The sequence below is a fragment of the Dreissena polymorpha genome, chromosome 7, assembly GCF_020536995.1.
Source record: "Dreissena polymorpha isolate Duluth1 chromosome 7, UMN_Dpol_1.0, whole genome shotgun sequence".
NCBI classification, from domain to species: Eukaryota; Metazoa; Mollusca; class Bivalvia; order Myida; family Dreissenidae; genus Dreissena; species Dreissena polymorpha.
In genome coordinates this window covers 57,742,609-57,759,452 of record NC_068361.1, presented here as the reverse complement: position 1 = coordinate 57,759,452, position 16,844 = coordinate 57,742,609, and positions in this window count along the sequence as shown.

Sequence of the window (16,844 nt, the reverse complement as noted above, 5' to 3'; positions counted from 1 at the left end):
ACCTCAATATACACCAATTATCAAACATAATACATAGCGAGGATTTAATTTCAGTGAAGCCAACAAACGTCCCACATAGAATATAACTGTTATAATAATACAGGCAAAAACTGACTATATGTATGTTCCATACGCTGACAGCTGTCGTTGATATGCAGCTAAATTTATTGTCCTTAAATAACTGCAACATGAACGAAAACACTTTGTTCTTAGCACTGTAACTATAACACATGCTGACTTCATTATTTCTTCTGTAACACAATTCTTCTGTTTGAAGGCAGTCCATTACAGTCTTATTCTCACTATTTCGAAGAGTAACATCTCCTCCCACATCAGCCTGGCATTTAATGGCAATAACTTCACCCGATTGTATAAGCATTTGTCCTAAAACAGAACATAACATAACATTGTAAATTAAGTAAGCTATGGATTCGCATATACAGATCTTTATGAGCGTTTAAAAAGTTTGTTCTATTGTTCACTTTTACACATTAAAAAAAAACGATTTTCCTGAAAACTTCCACGACTTTAACCAGATTATTTAAAATTTTGTTGTATTTTATCTTACATATATTGTGGTAGCAAATTTGGGTACAGCTGTTCTGGTACGAACTCAAATGTATATAGTTTTACCTTCACGCAAACTTTATGATACGTTGTTTGTTAAAAAAAATCCAACAAACCCCTATGTCTGTAGGACATATTCTTTAAGTTCGTTTCGTGTCAATTGTATTTAATATAGTAGTATGTAAATTAACCCAAGTTACGTAATCGGGAAGTTTACATTTCGATTTTCTACCAATTTCGACGCTTCATTATCATGATCTGCAATTTGATTTATATTAAGCTAGGCTCTGAATTGATGACCTCAAGAAGTTATTTAATTGATACCTGTATTTATTTTTTTCATTCGATCGAGCCTCGAAAAGTTAACATTCTTGAATCGTCTGTTTATAATTCATGATATGAATCAAATTTTATTTTCAGTAATTTGACAGGCATAAAGATAATAAGACTTTAACATGATTGAAAAAGTATGTTCATGTAAATACCTAAACGCGTACACTGTATTACCAAAAAAGACAGAATTTAACTTAATAATATATTGAATGCTTTCATTTTGAATTGCTCCTTGAATATTTTAGAACTCGGATAATACACAATTAGAACATATTGCACGCAAATTAATGTGTTATCAAAAAGGTCTCACATTAAAAGTAAACTGTATTTGAGTATGATCTTTACTCTATTCGCATCAAATGTCTCATCTTAACCAGAGTTAAACCTAAAATTTCAAATGGAAACCATATACTAAAATGTTCATATATTCCTTTACTGATTGAAACAATAGAAAGTTTACGTGTCGCCTGTCAACATAGGTGGAAATTCTAACTGTTTTTTGCTAAATGTAACCACAAGCTAACGTCATTTAAAGTAAAATGCTGAGCAAATTTGAGTGTCCCTACACTAAGTGCTTAGGTTCAAATAAAGATTCGTCGAAACTATGCTATCCACACGGCATAATGCTAACATCGTCGTCTTGGTGAAGGACTAATTAGATGACAACTGTTGATTTCTTCATAACTTTAGCAAACGTAATGCTTGCATTTTGCACGATTTGTGATCTGATATCAATTGCTAAAAATTCAGTTTTTCCAATAGTCATCATTCATCAATTTGTTGAATGACTGCATACTGCAATCACTTTTAATTAAAAGAAACTTCTATAAAACCATTTGCAACCGCCTAAATAAATTTTTTTTCGCAGTTTGAACTGAGAGTATTGTTTGAATATCAAGATAAAATTTATCGAATCTTTCAAGTATCAGTATTATATTGATATCATTTAAACAGTTGTATTTTAATATTTTAAGCTCATTGCTAATTATTTCGTATTATTATATTCAAGTATTGTATCAAAAGCTGTGATGTTTACAATATTGAATGATGTACCGTCTATATATTACTCAAGATGCTTAACATTTTGAGGGAATCTACTGCAAGATTTCTTTTTTGCAGCATGGATTAGTATCTCCCTTTACTTAAGACGTTTATATGTGGACGTTTTGAATTAGTTTTTTATCTTAACCTCTGTGTTAACGTTTTAACGTTAAGATATTGATCTAAAATCAACTTGATCGTCTAGATGAGTTTCCGCCGACGTATGATGGGCCTCTATAAACATTTATTGCAGTGTACATGTATATGTTATTTCATAATACATTCAATATATTGTACCTATACAATGAAGGAAACCAACGGCATAAAATCAAATATGTTATGTAAACCACGTTTGATTAATGTTTAACATATTCGACTATTCTGAACAATTGACAAATTGTAAAGTGTTGTACAAATGAGAATAAAAGAGCAAACACAATAAAATTGATCTAACATCAGTGCGTTTATATTTACAGACGTGAATGTAGAATATGAATGTTAGAAAGCAATCAGAGTACCAATTGTGAGGGTGTTAGTACTCCGTGTGAAATGTTTAACTTTTGAATATTACAGTATAACACGTTTAATTGAGTACAGAATGGTGATTCACATTTAATTTTCGAATATATTACACAAATTTATATACTCGGTGACTGTGTAAAGAAATTCCCATGCTGAATATACCAACTGTATTTGAGGACAACGATTGACTTGAAATTGCAAAATTCAAACACGTAAACATTAGTTAAGTTTTGCTTAAAAAAAAGAATTTCAGATGTACAAATCTATTTAGTTTGAAAATGTAAATGCATTTCAAGTAAACAGTTTAGAATAGTATAGTTATTTAAAATCGTTGTTTCAGTGGAAAGGATGCATATAGAATGAAAAGCACAGCTCATCCGATACAAGACGACACGCATGTTAACATATCTAAGGGAAATGAATGCTATTCATGCAATTTTGATCACAATTATGTTGAACTCGGTTAAATCACTATAATTGTTCAATATAATTCTCAAATAATATGTTTGTTATGACCGCGAATTTGGCTATTGATCGATCTTTTGTGCTCACACGATTAATAAGACTCACGTGGACTTCTGGCTCGTGAACCGAAAATAAACACTAGAGCGAGCAACTCAATTATACGCGTTTGATGCGATAAATGGCCTAATTAATAGGGTAAGAGTTTCTTACTATTTTCTTGCAAGTGTCAAAACAATATTCAATCCACATTCGCAGGATTGGTTTCGCGTGGTTGATACCAAAGTACACAACACAAGGACCGCAATTTAAAACACACGTACATAAGATGTCATCCACGAGGTATATGTCCTTGCTTATGGTAATGTTATAATTGCATTTAGCAGTAAATAATATTAAGACACAATAATCTTGCTAACGGTAATGTTTTAATTGCATTTAGCAGTAAATAATATTAAGAAACAATACTGACCTTCCCCTAAACATGATGTTACATACACACACAACCACATCTTTAAAATTCGAATATGGTGCATTTCATCAGATTTCTGAAAGAAACAACACAATACAACATATGAACAAACAGTGACATAAAATTTTAACATCTCAATTCCAACATCTATCTTTTAAATGCAAATCATTTTTCGGGAAGTATATGTACTATGATTGTTTTAACGTGTCATGTTGTTCTTTGGAAAGAAGTTCAGTTTTCAGTTATTTTTATTTTCGTTCAATCTACTTTGTTTATCCGTATACTCATTTTACATTAGTTTCATCAATATGTGAATCCTATTAGTAATTATATATTTTGCACATTTGTAATAAATAAACGTTTCAGAGTTAACCCGATAATGTCATAATGTCATATATATATATTAAGATGCAAGTTTTTAACTTATTGGATCTACTATTACTGATAATTGAATCATAAATAAATATAATAAATAGTATTATACCATGAATACAAAAATGATTTATTTTTTAACAAATGATTATATTTCAAAATATGTTTACAGACCATTGTCTGAATAAATCTTTAATATCATAGTAACATAGCACTCAAAAGCAAATTAGGTATTAAAACGACTAGTGCTTTATTCATGTAATTGTTTTGTTTACACAAAAATTCCAGGTGGATAAAAAATGTGTGCCGAATGAAACAAAAATGAGATGAACTATGGGGTTAGTTGTGTTAAGTAGAGTGGTACTGCCGATGGATGGGTAGGCGGGCTGATGGGCGAGCAAGGTCAGGTAGCAGAAAGGTAGCCAATACGTTAATTCATCTTTCGACAATGCTACGAATTGCGCGTTAGGTACATGTTTAGTATTCAGCTTTAAATACTTACCTCAAGAGTTGAAGAACATAGCATTCAAATTTGGCGAAGGACATTAGGGATTTTTAAAAACATATTTAATTGCGCACCTTTGATACTTAGTTTAAGCAAACAATTTGTGTTCGTAATATTGTGCATAACAATCACGTGCATATAAAACATCCTTCCCGTCAATGGTTTTCTTGTTTCGTTATGATATCTATATTTGATACAATTGTAAGGAAATATTTAAAGGAGTACTAAAGCATAGCCGATCTGAATTTAATTAGTGTGAGTGTGCTCTTTATAAACATCGTCACGTGCATAACAACCTTACACGAAAACAAAACGTTAGGTGTGTGATAGTCATGACTCATAAGACGTATGGCTAACATTATGCTCATATATGAAGAGTAGATGTAATTTAAAAAATAAGACAATTGATCGTAACATGTTATAACATATCTTACTGCATGTTCTGATATATGGTAAAATCAATACATTTAACAGAGTCATAAGTTTACTTACCACATGCGTTTCGAAAGAATGCTTGAAAATGTTGTTCACTTCGATAAACATGTTTGATACCAGCATAACGTGTTTTCAAACTTGATATTATTTGCAGTAAATAAACAAATTACGTTTTCGTACAAAAAGTTTTACTTAATACTTTAATATACATGACACCATTAACTAAAAAAAGCCAAATAAAATCAAAATGTAAACCGAAAGTACATTTAGAATAAAATGTAGAAACATCGTAAAAACTTAATCAATACATAATACACATTTCTAAATTATATAATTTATGTTTTTGTATTGGCCATATAGATTGCCAGTGTTAATGTCGTATTGATTTTGGGCTTATACAAGGCACACATTAGTTTTAACTGTTCGGTTAAGCTTAGACAAGGTGTTGACAACAAAGAGCCCCGATTGTTTAAACGCAGACAAGATGGCTAATTGAAACGTGCCCATTAAAATGAAAATTGTTTTAATGTGTTCGATTGATGAGTGTTCTAATAAGGAAAACACACGAGTTATTTTTCTCTTTTTATTCCGGAATGTCGACGTAACAGATTTGGAGTAGTGGCCTGCAAACACAATGTCGGACACAGACAAGCACAAATCAGGTAGTCCTAAGTCAGGCTAGTAAGTAATTGTATCAGGACCAATTCTTCCAATAATATACAATATTTCATCACTTAACTTTTAATAAATTAAGAGATCGTTTGCGACTGTATATGATGCAAGGGTTAAAAATCAGGTGAACTAAACGGTTAAATGTGAAGGTCATATGAACTGACACAAAATTCGTTTTCGCACGAACCCATTTTTCTTATTTCACGCGTATCAAACCTTATCATTTAACTCGAGCTATTGTCAAATAATCAGGCTTTAATTCAATAGTATTTTTCGGCTATTCACTTCATAGCACAACATTATAATGATAAATCACAGATTACCTCTCAGGTTAAACTATATACTATTTCAACGAGATGAAAGAGGAGACAAACAACGCTGTATGGTTGTAACTGCACATTTTGAATCTATTCACCAAGGCAGAGAAGTAGCTATATCCAATTAGATGGATCTTCAACTTAAAATACTCTATCCTATCCAATATTAGCATAATAATATGTTTCTTTACAATAAATCAATTAGGGTAAATATATATATGAACACAGTTGTGTATACTAAGTGTAATTACACTCATTAAATTAAAGGTGAAAAAAACCATGTTCGTATTTCCTTCTATGGGAACATGAAGGCGTCCACACAAGAGTTTTTACAACACCAAAAATAGAAACAGCTAAAGCAAAAGAAACAAAAGTACACTGCTAGTATGTTCATAGCCATCAAATTAACGCTTTCATCTAAATTACAAAATAGATTAATGAAATTTGCAAAAGAAATGTTTTCATAAAAAGAAAATCATAACCTTCGTCACGTGTTTATCATGAGGTAATATCTGACCTATCTGCTGTACAATACATGAGCTTTTGCGCAACTGGATACATATATACCAAATTTAGCAACAACTTGTTGAATGCATAAACATGCTCTGCCATATTTGACATGTTTACAAAATATACAATGATCTCATTTCATGATGAATTAAATTCATACCCGCAAATTTTGTATTTTAAACTTCACTGTCAATAAATCAAATTACACGGTTAATACTATAGAACCCTTTGAATTGTACTGATTATTGATTCAGTCTTTTGAATGACTCATTTCAATACCGAGTAATGACTGACTCATTTCAATACCGACTAAATGTTTATCACTTGAATACAAATAGCATTGCATACGTGTTTCACAAATTTTAGTACAAAACAGGTATTGGAAGATGTCTTTGCTCTTGTTATATAATTTCAGCATTTAATTGTCGCAAATGATATTTACTGCCACACTTGTACTTTAGTGAATAGAGCTGTGATACCATAAAGACATTTTAACGAGCTTTAATTACCGAACACCTATTCACATTTCATAAACATAAAATAAAGGGTTTGCCATCAATAAAAGGGTAGTTGTACATCGATTACTATCACTGCTAATTATTATCTCCAATAAACTCGCTTCGACGTGTAGTACAGTTTTCTGTATGTAACACCAATCATAATAAACAATAAATAAGTGTATGGATTTAGAATCATATACCTTTCCTGAGCAGTGCTTTTGTAGTGAGGTAAATACAAGAAGAATGTGAATTTAGTAGCACACCTCTCAGCTTAAATTCAATCGATAAAGTTTAGAACACAAAAAGAATATAGCGTGATAGGACATTTCTTAAGATTTTAGTGACTGTCCAATATCACGAGCGATATATATATAAAATGTTACCAAAACGTTTAACGGAAAGATTTATAATACAGTATGTATACAAATGCACTCACCATTATCCTCTGGAATACCTAAGCAAAAAACACAACTAAAACAGTATGGTATTAGTTAAAATACAAGATTGTCAATGTACTATTCCGAAATGAACGGCGAGAACAATCATTGCAGAATGCAGAAACCATAAGCGGGCACGTGTCTTGACAGCGACGACGCTGTTTAAGAAAAGATTAAGTGAGCCAAAATTTGTCTTTAATAATAGTGTACATTGATTTTTCATATGTTGAAACACAAAGTTCCTTTGTATGATGCAGTGTCGTTTAAGTGTTATCAGAAATACAAAGTCAGATTAAGCGTCAAATTGCTAAATTTTACTAAACTACATTGATCGTTTCAAGTTAAGATGGTATTCTATACAAATTGTCGTTTTAATTTACAGTTTAGATATTTGGCGTTAAAAGTTAAGCGGTTAACGTATTGAAGTTTATTGTTAAGGATTTGCATTAAAGCGGCGTTGTAACGTAAAGTAAGGAATATTTTTTAAAGTACAAATTGCATTTACAACATTAAGAATTATCTTAATAAGTTAAAAATATAAGTTGTTCGTAACAAACAATCTATTATATTTGAAACAATGTGAAATAATTATTTTTCTTGGGACATTAATTTTCTTGATTTCTTAGGTTGACCAATCTACGATCTTCAGATCCGAACGAATAATTATGCCCAATGTTTATATTATATAACATAGAGAAACCGTAGGCATAAAAAACATTGATATCCAAAGTTATCCACAAACGCATTATGCACGTATATGGCACTTGACATTTCCTGTTAACGCTAATGCAGTTAAGCTGTAGCGATACTACAAACTTCTTTTATGTAGACTACAAAGAAATCTGTCAATTGCTATCACCCTTCATGTCCAGTGTATGTATTGCGTGTTTCGGATATGTTGTATTTTAAACAGCCACCACGCAGTGGATCGAGGAAAATAGACTAAATGATGACGACGTGTGAGCAAATTGAACTTCATCGCAATTGATTAGTTGATGGGCATGCAATACAATGAGCCGGTTACTTTCACCTCATTAAATCACTAGTTAACAAGCATGTGATTCCTTCTCTGCAACGCGAATTATCAAGATAAATTATTGCAAACACATTGGAAAATTATCGACGGAAATGCTTAAGGTGTTTTTCCCAAAACAGAAATCCATAAATTATCGTGTCCAAGAAATAAAACATTTTTTTAGAATCAACGAAATGTCATGCCAACGAATATAAATGAATGTACAGTAACATTTGGACTTGTATATACAGCACTTTAATTTGAAATGTAAAGCGATACTTTAGCACACGAGATGACATACATTTCTGGTATGTGAGTACGCCGATATTGATTATCCCTTAATTTAGCGAGTTAGACACTAACTTTCAGTCAGAGTGACACAATTTCAGGTTTGTGTACAATACATGTCTATGCATTATAAATCTGTTTAATTACTAACCATCTGAACCATTAGTGTTGAACATTTATTTATCACTTGTTAAACTTTAGCCTGCGGAGAGAACGTCGTAGAAAGTGTACAGTTGTTTGTAGCTTAATAACTATGTTCGGATTTATAGTAGACGATAATGATAACAAGGTATTTTAAACTATTGGCTACCAACGAAGCACGCTCTAGATAAGTTGACAGATGGCATTTAGGCGAAAAAACAAAACAAAGACCAAAAGCCTAATACGCATGAATGAGCCATATCAAAAATATCAATGAAAATATCCACAGTCTGGTAAACATGTAAAACAGAAAGTCCGTAATATCACGCTCGATTAAGGTTCATGTGGGGGGGGGGGGGAATTCATTAAAACTTCGCTTTGGCTTTTCTTCATTGAATGCGGTACAATATGGTCAAACCATATATCATTTTAAAGCTATAGACGGATAGAATAACACATTTTTGACATTCAATATTTGTGTGTTTTATTCATATTTTGGTTTAAAACCAATACTTTAATACACTAATTTACAAAATCTCAATCTAAAATTAGGAAGGATATGCACTACCTTAAGTTGAATAAATACAAAGCTATATACATATACAAGGTCAAGTTAGCAACATTTCACAGAAAATTATTGTCATAAAACAACAAATGAGTTTTTATTCAACTGCCTTTTTTGGATAAATATCCTAAACATAGTTCTAAAATTAACTAAAACGTAACTACTTTTTAAAAATCCAGGTATGGTGGATAATAAGAGTCACAATTCTATTTCAAAGGCTTTACAATTTTGTTATTTACCTCATTAAATTTTAAACCATCTCAAATTGAAATAGATTGCAGACGACATATTAAATTGCAAAGGAATATAAAGAAATTGGCAAAACGATTGATTTTATATTTCGATTCCTTCTACCCATTTGAAAGCGTGGCCATCGCTGTGATCCGTAGAAAAACGTGCAAAACAAATCGGTCGAAACCACGTGCAGTGGTGAGAAAACCGGGTACCGCATGCTTGAGATAATACATACTTATTTTGACAGTTGGGTGGCAACTAGTAAAACAACTATTAAAATTAATCAGCAAGAGATCGCACTAAATAACAGAAATGACCACGTAGAGATATCATCACTTACCCTATTTCAAATATTTTCCAGCTGAAAATTGTCCCCACATGTCTTTTTTAGTAAATTTGTATTGTTTTTCTGGAGCCGAAGTGCATCTCACAGAATATCCATCCAACTTCCGTTGTTTTCACTTTCGTTATTAAAAACTCCGTTTAAAAGAATTATTTCTACTTTGAGATTGTTAAAGCGATGTATTATTATATATTATCAATAGATTAGTATACCGTGATGAATTGAACGGAGTAACGTATCGATCTTTCTGTCAGTCTGTAAGCGTACTATTTTATGCGCAATAATAAAGTACATGTGATTCGACAACGATTGTAAACATTGGTGAAATGCTTCTTCTTTTGAGTGTTTATGAGGTCTGATCGTGCAGTTTGCAAACATCAACGGAAAGATTACAATCCTATGCATTTGTCATCGTCAACCGTTTAGAATGTCAATTAGGATATGAGTGAGTTTTTAGCATGTTTCTTTCTATTTTATTAATTTAAAAATGGCTGCCTCAATGGTGATAAAATGACATGTGTTCGAGTTTTGATATTTCTAGATATGCAAACTATTCTTACTATTTAAGCGTAACTTGCCCAATGTCGATATTATTCACTAGTTATATAATTTTCCGCCGAAATACGTGGAATAAACATGATTCAGATTTTTGAAAATAATGTATATTTCAGTGCTAAAATCGCTTTGTATTTTGATTTATTTTGTGGATGTTATGATACGTTGATGTACAAAATTGGTAGCAGTTTGAAGGAAAAACATCCTTTAAAGCATATATGTATACATTTTCAATGTGGCACTCTTCCTTTATGTCGCCGGCCTAGTCAGCCCTTCGTGGGTTTATTGACAAGCAACAAACTTGGTGGTTTCGTTGACTATATTGTCTGCAGACTTTGATGATAATGTTATGCTCTGCAACAATGCACAAATCTTAATATAACATGATAAACATGATAATATAAAACGGTAATAAAAGATCAGCCGTTAAACAATACAAACAATGCAAACGATGTGATATTCATTAATTGTATCATTTCAATACTAATAATACTAATAATACTTATAATAAAAAGAATAATAATAATTAGGAATATATAACTAATAATAGAGTTTACCTGCAGATATACATATGTATGTCTGCATTCAACGTCAGCACGAATAAAGGCGTCTGATCGTCAGTGTAAATCTGGTCTAGTGAAAGTGGCGGTAAGGATTAGATATCTCGTGCATAAACCGGTGTTAGTAGTATCTGTTAGTAAGGCTACACATAACCATTAATGACTGTATACTCACTATGAAGATAGACTATATAAACTACATATATGTGGTATCTTGACGATAACAGATTATTAAATTATCACCCTATGACATTTAGTCAAATTTAAGTTCAATGCTAGGGGTCCCACATTTTTCAAAATGAAGCCTCTACATGAACATTAATACTTTTTAATGGTTAAATCATACTTAGTCCGCAAAATTGAACAGGAATGGTAAAGTTTTAAACGCGGCAACTTCGGTTAAGAATTGCTCGTAAAATAAATACATGTAGATACTATACTTCCTAGTTGGTTTATGTGAAATCGGCGAGTTGCATTCCGATCGTTCTGCGATAAGTAGGACTGTATAACGTGTAGAATTGTACTTATTTCATCGCATAAAATAGTGCACGTGGAGCGTATCAATAGTCAAAATGACCCTTTCCGAAGTAAACACTTTCGTTTCAGAATATAATTTTTTAGACTAATTATATGATATACAATATTGGACAATATTGGATTTGTTTTTTGTTCTGAACATCCGGGACAATACTTTGTTTTGTATGTTACCCTGCGGTTTAGGAGGCGCTGGTTGCGTCAGCGGCGGCGTTGCTGGCCGATAAACTTCGTTATTCTGTGGATACACACAACTTATTTCTTTATGTGTGTATATCCTCGAGGCAATGGCATCAACACTTGTATTTAATTGGTACAATGTGTACACCTGTTAATGTCGTCGCGTAAGTGGTTAGAACACATTTGTCTTGTGTAAGATCATTTTTCATTTTAATACGTTCCATCTAATAATACTACGTGATAATACAAAACTCAATTAATTAAATTAATTTTATTTCAAACACAAATCGCAATCATAATTAGACAAATGAAATCGACGATTAAAATACCATTCTGAAAATGATCCCCCCCCTTACTCATTATATAAAATATTTTGCAACGGTATGTTCTTTTCGTTATCGGAATAAAAGCTACAGTTTCCGGATAACACATGCTCATACAAGAAAATATAACTAAGAATAAAAAAAACTTATTCTTTCCGATTGCTGGTGGTTGAAAACATTAAAAATAGAAGTTAACAAAACAACATTTGTTTTTGCTAATACCGTTGAATTCAACGTAAGCTGTACCACACAAAACACCATTAAGTCACATGTGTATACTCTGATATAAGCCCCTGACTAGTATGTGAAATTTAATTTATGGTTGAGACTTCACGTAGTAATGATGACTTATATATGCTAACAGTTTATGGGTCATGTAATTCAGCACCGTTTGACCACGATGCATGGAAAAAGTGTACATGTGAAAGAAATACTTTCACGAAAAGGGTGACCTTTAGGGTCTCCAAAACAAGTACGACACTGAACAAAAAGCATTACTGACACGGCCGATCGAATGTTTTTAAGTAAATATGCTATTAACGCAAACTTGTTGCCCAAACTAAGTATACAACCTTCAACTGATGGTCACTATGAAAAAAAGAAGTTAACAACAAACATGTAAAAGAGGCAGGTATAACAGCAGCAACTTAAAAGATATACATCAGTCACGCAAAAGTCAAAGATTTGCTAAAGAGATAAAATATCCGAAAAATATGTTTCTAAAAACAAAGAACGACGCAAGACACAGTTCCCGACAATTATGTTTTAATAGCGATGTATATACCTAGTACGGAGCTTTCCTTCCCATGGAAGTTGTTTGCTGACTTCAATCATGTACGCAAATTTTGATCGATGAGTCATTATGCGCAAAACATGTGTAAGTAGCCAGGTAGCGGATAAAAATTGTATCCATGTTTGCAAGGGAAGAGGACAATTACAACGAGCGAGGCATAGTATTGTAATGCGCATGGGGGGTTAGGGTTAGGGTAATAGTTAGGTTTAGGGGTCGGGTTTGGGTTATGGTTAGCCTTAACCCATACTTAACCCTAACCCAACCCCTTATAAACTAACCCTAACCTAACCATAACCCAGGGTTATCTCCCCTATACCATGCCTCGCTCGTTGTAATTGTCCTTTTCCCTGTTTGCAACCTCAAAATATGTGATGAGTAGAAACTGTATCATCCAGAAAAACAAAAAACATAAATATGAACTATGCTAAGCAAGGGTCAATAAGACAGTCATCGATCTTTATAAATAACATGCTCAATAGGAGAGTATTCGCCATTGACAATATAAGAGTATGTGTTTGTATCAGATGTTTCTATAGAGTGAATCCACGTCTCTGATCCGTAGATATAGAGTGGAGATCAACTGGGAGTTGAACAGCTTAAGTTTGTTGCGTATGTTCTTGTTTCTCATGATAGGCCTTATAGTGATCTAGACGTGCCTCACTTTCCAAATTCTCGACTGCATCTGTTCCGACCGATGTGCCCTTAACGCTCCATATATATGTGTAGCTTTCGATATATTTATGCCAGGAAAAATTCATGTCTACAGACGGAAAGATGCATCGGAATTAGCAAACTTGTTTACATACGACCGTTTAAATACAGATCGGATGATACTCAACATAGTCAGTCAGCGTGTTGAACGTCAGTGTATGCGAACATCTTGTACCAATAATACTTTGTATACTTAAACAGAAATGTATCTCTTTCATTTTTTGTCAATGTGTAGTGTCGTATGCATTATTCATGCATAGAAATGAGATACTTTCAACGAAGATTTGAAAGTCATTGCCGTGAATTCAATGTTAAACCGAATAATAGTACTTGAATACTTCCTTTTTCTCGTTTCTCGATGTGGGATTATTGAGTGGTATGTGTTTACGCAAAATCAATTCACTCAAAGTTTGATATAATTTCACCTGTATCAAAACTTTCTTAAAGTATGGATATGGTGTCTCTCTTACAAGGTTAGTTTGTTGTATAAATTATTATAAATGAATTTGAATCATTTTTATGATGAATACATAGTTTTCTCTTTCACAATATACCACCGTTATAGAAATAGTAATCAATAAACGTTAAGTTTGTTAATAAGGTTATTCTTTAAATAATTTATAAAAAACGTGTTCCGTTCAGATTGGTTCGGAGATATCGAACATGTCCGATTAATCGGCCATATTTGAAATATGAATACTATAACAGTAAAATAATTAAAAACTAATACTGTTAACTTTTTATGGCCAAAAACCCAATTTAAATACCCAATTGTTGATTAATTATTTGAATGTAAGGTAGTCAATCAAATATAAAGTCTAGTGAAGAACAATTCGTTCAACAGTTTTGTTTTATATTCCTTTAAAGTATATCTTTCTCTCTGAGATTATAGCATGGACAAAATGACCACCTACTTAAACAATGTAAAAATCAATTCATGAGCTTTGGCCTTGAGCTGTGATCTTGACCTTTCAAGAAGGAGCATAATCATTATACATAATACACCCTCTGGTATTGCGAAAACTAATCTTATACTATATTTTATCATTAAAATCATCCAGTGCGTTAGTTTTGAGAAAACAAATTTAGGTGCATAATCTTTTATAAAAAAAATATGACATTGATTATCCATTGATGAGCAATACAAATTGTACGCAGCACCTCATCTGGTCATGAAGACCAATGATCCGAAAAACTGTTAATATCCGAGGAGGCATTACAAAGTTACAGAATAAAAACGTGTATGCAGTATCTTTAAATTGCAATCTAAACCTTTAACCAAGAAGCAGGGGAATCGTATGTAATAAATCGTCTGGAAATACTTATCCCAATTAAATTATTTAAAAAAACACACTGAAATAAACCATTAAATGAGCGGATATAAAACACCATGACATCGACTTTTAATTACGACCTTAACATTTAATCGTGAACATAGAAGTTCTTTGCGACAAATCGTATTTTCATGTTAAACAGTACTAAGAAGTTACATTGAAATCCCAAAGCATTTAAAAGTTGTATAATGAATCGAAAACGCATTAGTTTTTATCTTGCAGTGTTACCTTAACATTTCACCGTCGAGCATGTGAGTTGTAATTGAAACAGTATCTTGTCTTAGGGAAAGATAACTCGAAGCATAATAAAATCTTCACAGGTATAACAATGTTACAGAGGTAACCTTGAACTCTTACCGAAGAAAATGGGATTTGAACGCGACACATTCTCTGGCCATCACAAAGTATAATATGTCGTTTTGTTGACATCCGCATTTCACATTACAGAGTAAAAACGGCACAGACAGAATTAACAACCTAACTATCCCAGCTCCCACGGACGGATTCTGAAATTACAATAAAGCCTCCTTAGGGGGTATTAACAACACAAAAATACTAACATTCTGAAGACAATTATACCATAAGTAAATAAGGGAAACTTCTTTATTTCTCTTTATATCGAGTAGTCGAGTATTTATCATGGACTTGTTTAAAACACATTAAGAATCTTTTATTGACATACATGTACCATAATAATATCGCCGAATACCTTCATTTAAAATATTTCTGGTCAAAATAAATGTCCGGTTCACCAGGTTAACAAAATAGCGTTCATATAAAAATTATTATACTGGCCGCAAACTGACCTTGATATATTGCGGGTTGAAATGCAATGCATTTAAAGTGAGGTCACGATTACACTGCTTGAACGACGGCTTGTTTAACACTTAATACTTTTACATGTTTAAAGGGCAATTTTAAAAACAATTTAAAGTATTTCGGTGAAAACGAAAATCAAGATACGGAATATCCACACTAATTTGATATAAAATATACATGTGCGCAGAACGCAATATGTTAGTATTTACTAAATAGAGGAGAACATAGCCTTTTAGTACGAACGAATTTGATGCTAACAATCTGCTAAATATAAAGGGGCACAGACAAACTGTATTGATGTCGAGAGTTGAGTGTAAAACTGTTGTATCCTTTTAGCATTTTATTAGAGATTGAATTGTTTCCCGCTGAGAATACGCTGTTAACGTCGTTGCAAAACGCATTGTTGTATCACTTTTCATAAAAGCCCATGCATAATTGGAATTTTGTTTACCCTATACTTCACAACATAGAAAGTAAAGTGAACTACCTGTTAATGTAAATGAGACAGCTTTTTTGTAAATTGCACGTTTTCCATTTCGAATAGTTTTGGTATTTTTATTGAATACAAAAATTTCATGCATTCATTCAGGCTTACTTTGAATTTTATTCAAATTTTATTGGAAGCTTACAAAGGTCAGCTAAGGTGAAAAGCTGGGTTATACAGCTACGCCGAAAAAGATTCGTGTTAATATCAATCTCGAGTTCCCGTTGATTATCGAGACTCCGTGCTTTCAGCCACGCGATAAACCAGGCCATCGGTTCATCAATTATTGTGGTTAATGTTTCTTCTGAGCAGTCGTTTATTGAGTACTAAAATACACGAAATTGATATAAAATATCACCAAAAGAACGTGCTTTCATTATATGCAAGCCTTGTTTGTTTGATTTCACTTTATCAGTTGTCTATGAATAGTATTATTCTGCCTTAAATATTACATTTTACAAAGTTTTACTTATTAATATATCCGAAACTATTTTAGTTTAAATGACGACATTCATTTCCCTTTATGTATTTTTATATTACATTTACAGTGATAATTGAATACAAATTATAAATCTTAAGAACACGTAATCTAACATGTTGTTTGGAGATTAAATACCCATACCGTTCTGAATTTAAATTAAACAAATATTTATACAATCATGTCTAAGTGTTTACCTATTTTCACCCTTGATAACGTTTATGGCTCGTCGTTTGACACGAGTCTGATAGGGACAAGTGACACTTGTTATAAATAAAAACGATCGGGCAATATATCTATCTCTTAATTAATGTGTGTAACATATTGTTTGTTATATTTAAA